The sequence below is a fragment of the Microtus ochrogaster genome, chromosome 2, assembly GCF_000317375.1.
Source record: "Microtus ochrogaster isolate Prairie Vole_2 chromosome 2, MicOch1.0, whole genome shotgun sequence".
In the NCBI taxonomy this organism is placed as follows: Eukaryota; Metazoa; Chordata; class Mammalia; order Rodentia; family Cricetidae; genus Microtus; species Microtus ochrogaster.
The window spans coordinates 73,711,401-73,723,414 of NC_022010.1; the positions used below are offsets into that span (position 1 = coordinate 73,711,401).

General features: G+C 37.4%; 1 long non-coding RNA gene across 2 annotated transcripts in view; it reads right to left on the bottom strand.

The window, feature by feature from the left end:
• The window catches only part of LOC101999210, a 278,369-nt gene that overhangs the window by 136,548 nt on the left and 129,807 nt on the right, over window positions 1-12,014 (bottom strand). The window lies entirely within an intron of this gene.

Sequence of the window (12,014 nt, forward strand, 5' to 3'; positions counted from 1 at the left end):
AGGAAGAATGTCCTATATTGGGTCTTTTGTTATATTATATTTCATGGGCCATTCGATAAAATGCTTAAAATTAGAAAAATAAACACTGGTGCTCCTCTAACAGTATTTGTTTGCACAATGTGGGTGGTCCTTGACTATCTTCTGAGGCCAATATTTGCTATCAGAGAAATTGTATTATCCTCACAGAGTCTTTTACAAGGACAAAATGGTTTGGAAGATATTCCCAAATTAATGGTAGTACCCTTTAAACTCTCTTATAAATAAGATGTTCATTAGACTTACTGGGAGAAGATATCCAATATTTGATGAATCCAAATTCATCCATAGAGCAAATTCACTTTCACTAAGAATTCAATATTTAAGGAGAATAGTTTAAAATATAACTTGAAAATTGATAAATTTAAATGGAGATGAGTCACAGTTTAAGAATACTTTCTCTGAACAAAGTCTTCAGGGTAGACTCTAATCTGTGACCTCAGGAATACCACTACATCATTGGAGCTAGGTTCATGTACACTGAAAGTTTGGATGAATGACTTCAAGAGGTCTTCTGCTGCTCTCATCTGGGGACTAAATTAATATGAAGTATGTTTCAGAGAGAATTTACATGATCAGGAAAATTTTGTTATATCAAAAGTTATTTTTCTTCTGATTGTTATTAATATTTATCTTTAGTAGTAGAACCTCAAGATCACATACGTTCTAGGAGATAATTCATATCTTGTTGCCAAGAAATAACATCCCGTGATTCTTTCCAACAATGACAGCATTCTCACCACCACCAGATTATAGGAAAATGTCAGCAGACAGTGACTCATCTGCTCTGGCATTTTAAATCATCTCATAACCTGTGGAATATCTGGACAGCCATAATTCCAGGATGTCTCAAGGGACTGCACCTTTGCCTTCCTCCAATTTCACTGGTTCTTCTAGGATAAACTCAAATGAAGTGATACTTCGTGCTGTAACAAATAAAGTTTTCCTGAAGATCACAGTACAGAGCTAGGCACACTAGTCAGCCATAGAAGCCAGACAGTGGTTGCACAGACCTTTAATCCCAGCATTTGGGAGACAGAAGCAGAAGGATCTCTGTGAGTTCAAGGCCACCCTGGGCTACACGAGATTGAATCAGTCTAAAAGAGAAACAGAGCTAAGTGGTAGTAATGGCTCACACCTTTAATCTCAGCACTAGAGAGATGGGAAGTGACATGGTTGGGCAGAGAGAGGACTATAAGGTGGAGGGAGACAGGAGCTCATGGTTCAGTCTGAGGTTTCCTAGAGACAACATTCAGTCTGAGGATTTGTGGAGACAGGATCTTGCACCTTGGATCTGGGGATTTTGTAGAGGTAAGAACTAGTGGCTGGCTTCTCTGATCTTTCAGCTTTCATCCCCTAATAGCTCACTCTGGGTTTTTATTATTAAGACAATTTAGAAAACACTCAACATCTTGCCCACTTTAGTCTGCAGATTTGGTAGAGGTAAAGGATCTCTCCAGTGGCTGGCTCCTTTACTTCTCTAGACTTTCAACATTTACCCCAATATCTGACTCCAGGATTTTATTATTAAGACCAATTGGAATTTGTGCTACACTCAAAGTTTTCTTGCTCTGTAAAAGCCTCTTCAAATGTACAGGGTAAACTTCTTTTATTTATTTATTTATTTATTTATTTATTTATTTATTTATTTATTTATTTATTTAAGATTTCTGCCTCCTCCCTGCCACCGCCTCCCATTTCCCCCCCCCTCCCCCATCAAGTCCCCCTCCCTCCTCAGCCCAAAGAGCAATCAGGGTTCCCTGCCCTGTGAGAAGTCCAAGGACCACCCACCTCCATCCAGGTCTAGTAAGGTGAGCATCCAAACTGCCTAGGCTCCCACAAAGCCAGTACGTGCAGTAGGATCACTAAATCTCTTGACTGCTTCTGTTGCCCTTTCAATCCACTTTCTACAATAAGGCATATAAGACTCTTTATGAATGGCTCTTGCATTTAGCATCTTTGTATGTTATAGCAACTAGTTAATAATATTGGACTAAAATATTGAGTTGGAATAAAATTATAAGTCAGATAAAGTTTCTATCATCATGATACTTGCACTGTAATGGAAAAGACAGAAAGTCATAAGCATGTCAACAGCTATACTGATAATCTATAATAGTGATAGGAAGAAAATAGAGCAGAATCTAATGATTGGTGGGAGGGAAGGACAAATCAAGGAAGTTATCTGAGAAGAGCATAATTCAACTATGAAAGATGTGTCAAGTCAGAATCTACATAAAAGGCATTGTGGAGAGAGGAAGCATATTTTAAGCACAGGATGATCTGAATATCTGTAAAGATTAAGGTTTCAACTCTTATTCATCTCTCCCCCAAAGAGGCAGCTTTTGCCTTGCTTTATTCTCCCCACTTCTACCCTTTCCCCTCTTTCTGTCTCTGTTTCTCTCTGCTCTGCTCTTTCCCCTTCTTCCCTAACCCTCTCTCCTCTTCCCTTCCATAAACTACTAAATAAATATTCAACCTCAAAAAAAAAAAAAGATCAAGGTTTCTTACAAATTTAGAGACAGAGCAAGGCTCATTTTGGCCAGACTTTCAGGAATCCAGAATTTTTTTTTTTTTTAGTGTAAAAAGAAGCTACTGAAAACTTTTGAAAAACAGAAGAACATACACCAGTTTATAATGCCAAAGGGTTACTTTGAGTGCTGTGTGAAGAAATATTTTTAACTTTATCAGCAGAGAAGTTGGCCATGAAACCATTGGACTGTACCTTCATTTCTACTCTACTCATGCTTCCCTTATTCTACAAAGTTGGAAGAGTCCTACTAACTTATATGACTGAATTTAAATGAAATTCTCTTGGAGAGATAAAGATAATTTCCAAAAAACTGAAGTCCTAATAATGAGGCAATCAAAGGGGATAAATATAAAAATGTAGCTATATCATTTGGGCCAATTACAGCAACCATTAACTTATTTTATTCATTCACCAACACAATATTGCTTAAAAGCTGGGCTGAATCAAGCAAAAGGTAAGTTTCCAAGATAATAGAAATGATGATAATTAAGAATACCTAATTAGTACCATTAACTTTAAGACATAGGGCAATTATTGTTTGCTAAACTTTTCAAATACTTTAAATATTATAATTCAGTTTTCTCATGACAGATTTATCACCTAAAAGTTTTAAAAATTACTTGTCACTTTATACATGAGACAAGTTGTAGAAAGAAGTTTCTTTCCTGTCCAGTACCACAGCCATTCAGACCCAAAGAAACACAGAGAGGCTTATATTGAATATGAACTGTTTGGTCTATTATTTCAAGCTTATTAACTAGCTCTAACAATTCAAATTAACCCATAATTTTTATCTATGTTTAGTCACATGGCTTGGTACCTTTTGACTGACTCTGTCTTTTCTCTTCCCAGAATTCTTACAGTCTGAATCTGTTCACCCTGTTAATACTTCCTGCCTGACTACTGGCCAATCAGTGTTTTATTAAACCAATATGAGTGACAAATCTTTACAGGGTACAAGAGCGTTATTCCACAGCAGCAACTGGTATGGAGAATTTTAGAAACCTTCCAACGTCAACAGCTGATACTTAGCAACACTTAAGGTCTGCATTGTCTACATCACAACGTACTCATCACACACTCTCTGCATTCCCCTTTGGAAGGTGCAACAAATATTTCCTTACATTTAGAGTCTATTCAGACCATTATGGTGAATAATAAACAAAATCTTTAAGGAACATACTTTAAAATACTGATAGTTATAGATTTTCAGGAGAAAGAAACTCAAGTTCTAAATTTTTGGCATCCTCTTTATTAAGTTTAATAAAAAGACATTTCTGTAAACATAAGAGCAGTGGATTTGAGAACTTGACAACTCTCCAAATGAAGCATGATTATAAAGTGTAGTAAGACCTGAACTTGTGATAATCTTCACAAAACTAGAAGACTAAAAAAAGAAATGGTGACACAGTTGATGTTTAGGTGCTAGAAGGATCATTGGAAGTTTTAAAATAGGAAGACACACTTTACATTGCAGTCCCTCCAGGTGAGGGTGACCTATAGGAACAAATTATATTTGTGATAGAGAAGAGCTCTATCAATTATGCATTAAAGCAAAGAGAGGCAAACCAGGAATAAAATTTGGCAACCAACAAGTATAGGAGTAATATACATTAAATGGGATGTTGTTTATAAAAATGACAAAAATCAGTAAATATTGCTGTAACTTCTGATATGCTGACGTGCATTCCTTGGGTGGAAGGTAGAAGAGGATATCTAACATTACCACTTAACACTTGTCATTTTATACAACAGTTGGCCTCAGTGTGAGCATTCTGTGTGTTATATATGGAGATCACTGTCAGATGTGCTAAGGAACTCTCAGTGGAAATGGTTAGTTCTCAGAAACCCTGAACAAACAGCTGAGTTGCCCATTTAACCTATCAAACCCAATGCTGGCCAGCTCTCCCAGCTTCACTCAGTACTTGTGGCTCCTCCCAGCACTTCTTACCCAGGCCTCACCCCTAAACCTCTTGCTCCTAGAGATGCACTTCACTTCCTTTTCTTCAGCCTGATTCCTAGAGAACTCAGCAATTTTGACTCTTGGCCTCTTGGCCCAGGCAGCCTCCCATGCTCAGTTGTGCCTCTCTGGCTCTCTCTCCTCCTCTCTTCTCTCATGGTCTGATTCAGTCAGCTGAGCCATGTTCATCCTGGACTCTTCCCTCTGCCTACTTTTTTCCTTACATCTACAATAAAAATCTTCTCCATCCTTTAAGAGTAGTCAAGTCTCCCTCTGATGTGGGAATGCCCTCTTTATGCTTTGTTTTATTATCATTGGTTATTAAAGAAGCTGTTTCAGCCAATAGCTTAGTAGAGTGAAACCAGGTGCGAAATCTTGAAAGACATATAGAAAGAAAGTAGACAGAGTCAAAAAGATACCATCTAGCTGCTGAAGGAGACAGATGCCGGAACCTTACCTCATGACAATACACAGAATAATAGAAATGGGTTAATTCAAGATGTAGTAGCTAGCTAGGAATACACTAGAGACATTGGCCAAACAGTGTTCTAATTAAAATAGTTTCTGTGTGATTATTTCAGGTCTGGGTGGCCGGGAAACAAATAAGCAGCCTCTGTGTATACTTTTCCCTTATTTTATATTTTTCATGGTAAAGTTATCATAAGATGCTCCAAGTGAAGAATCAACTATGGATCCAATAAACATCTGGGTCAGTAAGATGACAACAACACTTTAGAAATGACTGTTCTGATATGAAAACACACAGCCAGTCACCTAGAACTTAGGGTCATTACTATATCTCACATGACTACTCTGCTTAGCCACCACATCTGGTTAAGCACAGCTCAATGTCGATTGTGAAGTTATAAATGAATACGAGAATACAGAGGCAATCAGGGAAGAGATTAATAGAGGTGAGGATGCCTCCGGGGCCACAAAAAAAAAACATTATAATTGGTGAGATGCACACTTGGTAGCTGAAAGTTTCTTATCCACTGGGGTTGCATTCACACATTCTCCCTAGGAACAGGTGTTGGTGTCGCCTGCTGCTCATTGTCATTCCCCTGCTGCAATGTTAACATATGCTGCATTTGTACTAATTGTGTTTGTTTTCACAATCACCATTGAGTTTCCCTTCATCATGCCAAAGAGATAAATGTGAGCTAAGGAGAAGCAAACTGAGAGCAACCTTTTATTTACTTATTAAGGTTCCTGTTCTGGCTTCCCCTTCCGCAGGGTAAATTCCCAAGCCAAGAGATGTAAATTCCCAAAGACAACAAATTCAAGATTTTTAGATTATTTAAAGGGACACATAAGTCTTATATTTGCCATGAAATTATTAGTGAGTTTCTAGTTAAACTTTTAACATTCTGATAATAATTTTATGTAATTGATTTAACTATAGGTTACTTAGTTGTAACTTTTCAAATAAACTGTTGAGATAAGAATTTGAAGACAATTAAATTTGAATTAGGGGCAGATAGGTATGATTTTCAATAGTTAAAATTTAAAACTAGAATAAAATATTTAGCATTTTAGGAAGCAAATAAAGCAAAATGCCTGACCTTCTCAACAATGTATCACAAATATCCAATGATTAAGCTCTGTCTGATTCAAGGAAAATATTAATATGCAAATTCTCCCTCCCTTTAGTTTACCAGGGTATGGATATTCCATTATACAAATCACCTGACTTTAGCTAAACAAATGAAAACTTGCTAATTAAATAGCTCATTGACGATCTCTAGTGTGCAATTTGCATGTCAATGGCTAAATCTTAAACAAGGTTCCTAAATGTTTAGGAAAAATTTTCAATTTTTTCAGTGTTTACCTTGCCTTTTTCTTATGTTGATAAAGGTAAATTTCAGCGCATGTGAAAACATTGGAAATAATCATTTCTAAATCAAAGAGTAAACAATTGAAGCTATACAGTGAGCTACTTTGAGCAGTTGTAATTTCTTTTGTTTGCTTGTTTTATAGTGCATACCTGTCTGTACAGACAAGCACACACACACACACACACACACACACACACACACACACACACGCCTGTTGACTCATGGCTACATCCCATTTCTCATTTGGGTTTTAGCTACTCTTTTTTCAGCATGATATTTTTTTCTCCCTGGAGCTCTGGATTGAATTGCACTCTTTGTGGTTTGACATTCCCTTTTCAGGTCTCTGATTATAGACAATCTGGTATCATGTTGCTCTTTGTCCTTCCTGTACACTCGGGGATTTGTGGAGATGGAGAATTGTTTATTTGATAAAAGTTTACTACACTGAACTTTTCAGTTATTTTTTTTCCCCATGCATTTGCTTATTTTGGAACGAAATTTTATCAAGATTCTGTTTCTTTAATTATTTTATTTTATTTACTTTTTATGTCCTGGAATCTTAGAATTTCTATTTATGCTTTCAAATTGTCTTTAAGTTTTTACTCAAACATTAGATAATTTCGGCAGCATTTTGAATGATGTTAACCTTCCCATTTCGTATAAGGCCTTGACTTTTACTGGGAAACCAAATTACTAGACAGCCTGGTGCCAGAGACAAGTCTCTAGGGTACAGTCACTTGCTACAACCCTAACGCCTGAGACCTGAGCTCAGTCCCTCGATCACACACGGTGGCCCGAGAAAAGTTACTCTTGAAGTTGTCCTCCCGCCTCCACATATGCACCATGGCATATCCCAACCACATACACCCCTACACAAATCAATATAACATGTAAAAAAGGTTAAAGCGTTATCATGGAATAAAATTGAGCAAGTGAATAGTTTAATAGTAAAATCTCTGATCTTCCTCATATCAGTTTATTCTCATGTACATTATCAAAACTCCCTTTTCTCACCTACAGAATAGATATAAGGTCAGTCTGAAGATATGAAGATATCCAACAGTGAATGAAGCATTAGAAGTTTATTGTTTAAAATACAGAACTTGATGTTTTCAGACCCCACATGATCTTATTTTCTCTGGACTGAAACCTTACCTACTTGTTACTGCCATGAAGTCATGTGTATATGAACACACACACACACACACACACACACACACACAGTATTGTGCTCTAAAAAAATATCCATGTAAGAATGGAAAATGTTGTCTTAACACCCAGTGGTATCATTCTGAAGTCCAATACATTCAGAGAAACAGGGATGTCCATGTAGTTGCCGCCTTGGGTTACATAAGCACACTTTATGATGCTCATGCAGCAATCACATTGCAGAAGAATGCATTTCTCAGACGTATTGAGGTTATATGATGCATGGCTGTCCATCACTTCAGTTACATCTGAATGACCTGTACGTGCAGTCCCAGAGACCTGAATTTTGCTTACTGAGCCTAAGTCCTGTCAGGGAAGATCACTTATGTTAATAGGAATGAAATTCTTGGCCAGGGTAGAGGATAATGCATTATGTGCCTGGGCTCTTAACAGTCCCTCACAGGTCTCAATATAAGATTTTTAACATCTAGTAAACAAAATTGTACCTACAAAATGATGGAATGAATTTAATGATGATATATTGATAAGATCAGGTTTGTTAAAAAAATCTTCCCAAAACCATCCAGGTATCTAAAATCAAATATAGGTAACTCTTAATCTCTCTATGAAGTTTAAAATATTAGAAATGATTGACACATTGCATTTTATCAATGGGAGTATTAAAATAATGCTATAATTGATCCACTGCTATCCTTTGAAGTAAAGTAATGCCCAAATTAAATATAAATAATGTTCTTTATAGGCTATACACTGTTTCTGATTATAGCAAACAACCTTTATTAAAATTTAAATTCTAAAAGTAAAAGAAAGGAAAGATCTCGTCACCTCATTGAGAGTATGACATTTTACACCATGGTTCTTAGATTGAAATCAAACCCCTTTCTTGCTATCTTAAGATATGCCACATATTTGACAAAACATTCCCTGCTCACCTATTAGGTACTATAAAACAAAGGTTAAGTGACATACTATTTGAGTCCCTGAGGAACTGTCTTCTATTATTCTGAAATCACATTACCCAGGCAAATTTTGATTTTTGCTGGATCACAGAACTTGGACCACTTCATGCTCACAATCTAGAATGAAGCTTCTCCAGTACGTGCTGACATCAATGTGAGTGAGAGAGCAGAGACACTGGTCATTGGTTTTATAGCAAGGGCCTGGTCTTGGTACAGTAAGAGCTACTTGACATCTCATATTATTTGAATTTCGAATCACATTTGGCCACAACTCCATAAACTATACTTAATACTGCCACATTATTATACTATTCAGAAATCATAGAAATGTGTGGTGTTCTTATTACATGTTAGAAGAATTGTGACTTAAAAATAAAAGATTCATTTGGTCAGGTGTGGTGGCACATCCTATAATCTCAGCAAGAGGAGGCAGACATAGGTGGATGCTTCTAAACTTGAGACCAGCCAGGTCTACATAGCAAGTTCCAGGCCAACAAGAGATACAGATACACAGTGAGGCACTGTCTCAAAATGAAAATTGCTATTTCTGCATTTGAGATGTGACAATGTTTAATATATATTTACTTAAGTTTTGGTCTTCAAAATATCCTTAATTTTACTGTTTGGCCTTACTCCCTTCCAGTTCCTTTTTGGAGTCCCCATATTTCATAGTACAGTAGAGAAAACACTGAACAAACAGAAAATGACCTAATATCTTGACAGAAACCAGGGTTTGATGGGAAAAGAGTTTTGTCAGTTACTAATCAACAAATTTGACTTCATTGACACCAGTCTTTAGATACTGTATTAGTATGTTAAACATAACTAATTTTTCATATCTTAATTATGTATATTTATGTGAGCATTATTCTTCACTTTTGGGATAGTTTTATAGTTAAAATTTGTAATGCACTCCCGTGCATGCTTTCACCAATTTCATAGACCCAGCTTTTTGAATAGAGTCAGTTCCTCCAAGTTAAGTAATAGAAGCACAAATGATAGCAACATGTGACACAAAGGAAAAGGAAGAAAATGGGAAGGAATTGGAAGAGGATGAGGAGAAAAGAAGATAAAGGAGCAGGAAGGAAAAATAATAGCAGCTAAGAACAAAAAGAAGGGACGAATAGAGTCAGTGACAAAGGAATCCAAATAGTTCAGTAGACGGTTGTTTCTGCCAGGCCCCACTTTCCAAATGCACATTTTAATACTTTGAAGTGTTATTATTTATAAAGATACGGGGGACCGGAGGCTGGCCCCACGAGGGGCAGCAGCGGGTCATCCGAGGCCTCAGCGGGGCAAAGGCAGGTTCCCTGACAGGTGACCTGAGTTCTTGGTGGGAGACAGACAGATAAGTGAGAGACAGATACGCCTTGAAGAGAGAGTTTCGGGACAGAGTTTATTTAGTGGGTTATGGAGGAGAAAGGGAAGGAGGAAGAAGGGAAGGACAGGAAGAAAGGGGGAGAAGAGAAAAGAGCAGAGAGAGAGATAGAGAAGAGGTAGAGAGAGAGGCAGTAGTTACCTCTTCAGAAGCGGGACAGAAAGAGAAAGCAGGCTGGAGAGGAGGTGAGAGATCCACTTTCCTAAAAAGAAGGGGAGGGGGGGGGAGTGGGTGGAGCTTGTCTCTTAAAGGGATAGGATACCAGTCGGCAGACCAAACCAGCAGATTATAACAGGAAGTCATTATAAAGTTAACTAAAGTTAGTTTGTATGAATTATTTTAAACATTAAAGATGCATGCGGAGATTCCAGGTGATGAAGTATTTGTGCAAGTCCCAGCACTTAAAAAGTGGAGGTAGGAGAATTGCTGCATAGCAAGTCTAGGCTACAAAATTAGTTCTGAAGTTTAAAGCTGTCTCAAACAACACACATGTATATGCACAGAAAAAAAACGCACTATATAATACATAGTAATTAAGAAGCTCCTATAACCCACCAAATGAACAAGTTTAGAAATATTAATGCCAAAAAAAATTTTAATATTTAAATAACCTTTTTTCCTAATTATGAAGGAAAATACTAAATACTAAAATAAGTTAAATCTCAGGAAAGCCCACTTTTCATTTATAATATAGCTCAAGTGTCATTTCTCTTGTGTGTAACTAATTATTTTCAGTTGTATATACTTAAATTACAAATGTAACTGTTCCCTGTCTTATAATGCTTGATATTTCTGACACTAAATCTTAACATTTTTTGATGCTGCTATTAATCTCCCTCCAAAATGCTTAAGTTTAGACGGCATGAAATCATCAATTTAAAACTAATTTCAAAGAAAGAAAGACAGAAAATTAAAAGAGAAACACCAGAGTGGAGCCCTACAAATGTAAAACAGCCCTGCCATACTCATCTTCCCTAAGTGTTCTACCGATTTCCTTACAGCGAGTGTCATCAATTACCACCAGGGGACAGTAGATCATGTGGCGCATTTGGAGTGGTCATGTCCATGGGGAAATGAGAAATGCTACAATGATTCCCATTTGCTCTCTGACTTTGAACTTAACTGCCGATGGATCTCACTTGATGGAATTTTCTGCTTGGAATATGCTAGGAATTAAAAGTAAAGAGTGTATTTTATTTTTCACATGGCTTTTAAGATCAATGGTGGAGAGCTCACCAAATCACCAGTGCTTTTGTTATAACCAGTTAATGCGACTGTTCTTGTATTTTGCTATATGAACCGTGAAGAGACTTGTCCAGGCCTCCCTCCACATGCAAAGTACATTCAGGGAGCTGGGGATTTGTATCAGAGAAAGCCTTGGAATGGAGAAGGTAAAGACGATGCTGCCAGTTAGGCCCCAGGGTAACGTTCATCCAAGGATAATGTAAAAGGCCTTGCTGATGAGGTTCTTTGAGTTTTCTCTTAGAAGGCTATTAGGGCCCAGCCGTTTGATTGGCTCTTTCATCCAGAGACCACTGGGACTACTTCTGCAGCTACCATTCAGTCCAGAGCCTCACTCTAGCTCTCAATTGGACAGCCCATAAGTCACAGATCCAACACTTCTGGGACATAAAAGGGTACACTTTAAGATTTCACGGAGATTTGAAATTATCCATCACGTGTGTGTCAACGTCCATCTTCAGCTAAAGATTCGGAGCTTATGTTCAAGTTACCTGAAATTCATTGTCTCACATGCAAAGAATGTTTTTAAATAAAGTCAAAATCTCCATTTTCTTAGCTCATTGGAAAAGACCTGAAAAGAGGCTTGACTAATGGTCATATTCAATACTGCTGTCATCTAACTGGATATTCAGAGGCTAGACTGGGTTCAGTGAGGTGGGCTGCTTCAGTGTAGCACTTATTCTGATAATTAGTGAATGAGGCCTTCTGTTCTGTCCACTAAACCATCTACCAGTAACGCCAACAGACAGGAATGTCTCTGTCATGTAGGTTCTCTCATTGCCACTTGAAATCAAGGGGCAATTTGAATGAGTTTGATGTTTTCATGCTCAAACTGGCCATTGGAAACAAATTGCTAAAATGAAAGGGATGAAGAGTCCCACTATGTGGGTGCACCCCT